Source organism: Mus pahari, chromosome 6 (genome assembly GCF_900095145.1).
Source record: "Mus pahari chromosome 6, PAHARI_EIJ_v1.1, whole genome shotgun sequence".
Taxonomy (NCBI): Eukaryota; Metazoa; Chordata; class Mammalia; order Rodentia; family Muridae; genus Mus; species Mus pahari.
In genome coordinates this window covers 92,175,620-92,180,081 of record NC_034595.1, presented here as the reverse complement: position 1 = coordinate 92,180,081, position 4,462 = coordinate 92,175,620, and the positions used below count along the sequence as shown (strand labels likewise).

The 4,462-nt window shown below is 53.2% G+C and overlaps 1 protein-coding gene across 2 annotated transcripts in view; it reads right to left on the bottom strand.

Moving 5' to 3' along the window:
- The window catches only part of Arhgef19 (Rho guanine nucleotide exchange factor 19), a 17,573-nt gene extending 13,111 nt beyond the window's left edge, over window positions 1-4,462 (bottom strand). For both annotated transcript variants that reach the window (XM_029540474.1, XM_021200621.2), the window contains exons 1-2: window positions 4,181-4,462; window positions 3,306-3,418 (exon numbers count right to left, since the gene is read on the bottom strand). The gene's annotated coding sequence lies outside the window, so the exon portion shown is untranslated. The remainder of the gene's footprint in view (window positions 1-3,305; window positions 3,419-4,180) is intronic.

Here is a 4,462-nt window from a genome sequence, read left to right as displayed (position 1 = left end):
CTTGAACTCAGAAATCCGCCTGCCTCTGCCTCCCGAGTGCTAGGATTAAAGGCATGCGCCACCACGCCCGGCCCCACGGTGACTTATAAAGTTGAATAAGCAAAACATCAGAACTTAGAGCAGAAGCATCTTCAGACCTCCGGGGAGAAGGCTGAAGGAGCTAAGGGCTTTCTGGAAGATAGGATAAAGAGATGGGTCAGGGGTGGGCAGGGGGCGTCAAGCTGGTCTGATTCTACCCACCGTGCTCAGGCCCAGAAAGGTCATGGTTGGACAGGGGTTCCAAGCCAAGTAGAGCGTCAGGAAAGGGACATAGGAGTGGCCTGTCAAGCTGGGATGCCAGCCCAGTAGCTTCTCAGGATGCAGACCACCCAACGTAGATGTTGGTGATTTAGGTTCAGAGCTGGGTTTAAAGCTGCGTAGCGCTTCTCTGATGATAATATAAAAATGAAAGTCTCGGGGACTTCAGGTGGCTGGGTACCCAGATGTGGCCCCAGGACACACTAGTGCTCTTGAAGCAAGGATCCCTCTGGAAACCAGGGTTTGAGGTCCTGTGTTGACACTGACCAAACCCATCCTCAGGCCTTGGTATCCTCATGTGACAGGTGACCCTCGGGTCCCCCTCTATGAAACCTGTGTCATAGGTGTCTCTGCAGGCTGAGAAGGATTGGCAGAGGCCAAGGGATGGTCTCTATTAGTTAGAGAGGGTAACCAGCCTGCCTAGCAAGTTGCCAAAGCATCCCTAGGCACTGCTGTTGTCTGGGACAGCACCTCTGGCCCTGGTACCCAGCCCTCCCTCCCTGCTCAGTGCCCTTTGGCTGCCTGCTCAGAGGAACAGGGACCCTGCCAGAATCCCTTGCTCCTTAAGGGACAAAAACTAGTTGGAGGTCATAGCCAGAAAGGGGGTTCCAAGCCAAGCAAAGTCCCAGGAAGGCAAGAATGGACTGAAGCCAGAAACAGCAGGCAGGCAGCACAAAGGACTCCCTCGGGATACAGGAAGGGGAGGACGGTTGCTGACCCAGGGCCCTACCTCAGCCGGGGATCTCCTCCGTCAAGCTGCTGGTACATTCCAGGGCTCCGGGCCACCCTGGGGGCAATGGGGTCGTAGCCAAGTCCCCAGAGGACCATGTCAGCATGGCTCCAAGGCCAGGCTACGTAAGCTCCTGGGTATTGTGTGGGGCAGGGAGGGGGAAGGCGAGGGGGAGGGAGCCTAGCAGAGGCAGGCGGCTGTCTCAACGTGCCTGCTCCCCGCCCCCCTTCCCCAGAACCGGTTTGGTAAGTCAGGTACAAGAGGGGGCTGGAACAATGGGAGCCCTATGCCTCCCAGAGGCTCAGAGGGACCCCAGACAACTGCCTAGAGATGGGGTTAGCTGGGATCTGCTCCTAGGAGGTGGGCCACCTCTCTCTCTCTGGAGCTTCCCAAATCCTAGGTATGGGCGGGGACTTTGTGGGAGTGGAAGACATCCTGGAAGCTCTGCAAAGGAACCTCCAAATCTGAAATCCCTTCTCGGGCATCTTGAGACCTCCTCTGCTGACCCCCCCTCCCTCACGAGTCACATTTGTAAATTAGGAACACTCAGCTGCATAGCGGGGGGGGGGGGACAGAAGTCAGTCAGTCTTGAAAGTTAGCCATCTTCTGGATGGCCCCGCCAGCATGGCCACTCTCCACTAGTGGCCCTTCCCTGCTGGAGCGACCAATCTCTAGGGTCTTCAGCATCTGGGTCCCCAGTGAAACCTTCACTCAGAGAGCAGCAGCTCACAGGGAGTTTTAGTAAGGCCAACAGGCCAACGACATGTTGAGGTTAAGGAAGACTCTAAAATAAAGCGGCGGCGGGGTGGTCCATGTTCTGCACCAGGCACCGGACTTCGCCAAGCCTGCGAGTGGTAAAGCCACTCCCTCCCTGGATTGTGTGTGAGCGCCTTGCAATTGACAAGCGGGTGCGATTCCCAGGGTATGGAGGGTGGCTGCAAGGATGATGCCCCCAGTGTTGAAAGCCTGTACATTTCCGGTGTGCAAAGCATGGGTCTACCTACTATGCATCACGACCTTCTGAAGCCCACACTGTGCCGGCTACCACTCAGCAGCTGAATACCTGAGGCTTGTGCCCTTAAACAGGAGCACTCTCCCATCCGTGAGGTCCCCTCACCTCTTCGAGATGGTGAAACCAAGGCTCTAGGGGCATCGTTAACAAGAACGACCAGGGGGCTGGAGAGATGGCTCAGTGGTTAGGAACACTTGCTGCTTTTGCAGTGGAACCAGACTCAGTCCCTGATACCCACGTGAAGGCTCACAACCTTGTGATCTGACACCTCTCGGCTTTCCTGGACGCTAGATATGCATGTGGTACATACACTAACAGACATGCAGGCAAAACTCACACACATAAAAAAATAAAAATGAGTAAGTCAACAAAAAGAAAAAAGAAAGAGAATAATCATAATCAGCATTGAAACCCAGACTCGCCTGGCTCCATCACTTGCCAACCTCCTTAACCACTCACTGACTGGTGTGCTGAGAGACACCTGGATGACCTCCCTAAGTACCATCCACATCCTTCCCCCCCAAAAAAAATTTGGTATGTAGATGAGGACGATCTTGGGATATTGAACTTTCTGCCTCTACCTTTCGAGTGCTGGGATCACACAGTGTGCACCGCCGCACCCAGTTTACACAGTGTTGGGGCTTGAACTCAGAACCTCTTGCTTGTAGGCAAGCACTCTACCACTTGATCTTTAATCTCCAGGATTGCTAAACTAAGCCCTTCCCCAACTCTTCCTATACCATAGGCCCTGCGAGGCTTCATGCCCAGGGAACCCTCCCTCAGAGTGGGTTCTTTAGCTTCTTTTAAGCTCAAAGCGGGGTCCTCTACTTCACCTAAGGACTATTACACTGTGAGACGACACTGTCCAGAGTGAGTGGGAGAGATAGAGTTGTGTCAACATTACATAGAGAGCAGGAAGAGGGGACGTGGAGAAGAAAACACCAACTGATTATTCCTCCCAAGAGGCACTGCCCTGGCTCCTCGCTGGAAACCAGAGGGTTTGGACCTTGGTCGGGGCCAAGGCGGAAGCCCTATAAAAAACTTAGGAAATTGTGTCTCTGTCGCACCGGGTCGGGTGGAGAGAGGAGGGAAGCTCTCCCTGCCCATGAAAGTTCAAGGTAAAAGGGGGCGTGTCGAAGGCAGGACTATTGTAAAGAGCCTGGCCAATGCTTGCTCCACTCTAGAGGGCGGGGCTTTGAAAGAGAGGAGCCAGGACGTGGGGGCAATTAGGAGGTGGGCGGGGCCAGAGTCCAAAGTCTTACTGACCTAAAGCGGCGCCTCTTGATGGACCGCCAGGACCTCTCCTTGAACTTGGTAGGTACCACAGCGGGCACATTCCACTGGAGCCAGGCTGCCAAAGGCAGGAAGATCAGAAGAAACTGGGGAAAGGGGACCAGAGAACGATTAATCTTTCTGTTTAGTTTTGTCCAGACAGAGTCTCTTATGTAGCTTAGGCTGGCCTCAAACTTACTATACAGACCAGGCTGTCCTTGAGCTCGATTTATAGCCAAGGATGACTTTGAACCCCTGACCTTTTTGTTTCCACCTTCTGAGGGCTTGATAACAAGGATGCTGCTTGGCAATAATTTTTTTTTGAAAAATATTTATTTGGCTTTGGAGAGGTGGTTCAATGGTTAAGAGAACCGCTCATGCAGAGGACCCGGTTCCTAGCACCCACATGGTACCTTACAACTGTCTTTAACTCCAGTTCTAGGGCATCTGACACCCTGTTTTGGTCCCTGTGGGTACTAGGTACATATGTGGTGAACACGCAGGCAAAACACTCATACACATAAAAAATGATAAAATAAAATTTTAAATACGATTTCTTTTACGTTGTATAAATGCTTGCTTGCACGCACGACGTGCATGCTTGGTACCTACAGATGTCAGATGAGGGCGTCGGATCCCGTGGCAAACTGGAGACAGAGAGAGTTGTGAATCACCGTGAGGGTGTTGGGAACCTAACCCAGATCCTCACAAGAGCTGCCAGCTCTCTTAACTACGGAGCCGCCTCTCTGGCTCCTTGACAATGAATGTTCACATTGACCTTGTCCTAAATCTCCTTCTACAGCAGGTTGGCCAGTGTCAGAGCCTGAACTCAAGGATACTTGCAAATCCCAGACAGACGCTCAGCCTACCTCCCAGGAGATGACGAAGCCAGATGCGCGGCCAGCATTTTTCCAGTAGTTGAGGGCGAGTTCCTTCGCCGGTAGTGAAATGTCTTGGACTTGGGGGTCCCAAGGGCTTCTCAGATGTGGACTCCGAGCTCTGCTCTCCTGCCCCTCCCCTCCCCTCCCTTAGAAGTTGGTCCTGCGGCTTCAACCCAGACGACTCTGAACAGCTGTGTACTAGACAGACTCAGCTTCCTGCGGTTCCAGCTAGGTCCCTCTACGGTAGTCAGAGCCTCGCTCCATCCAGGC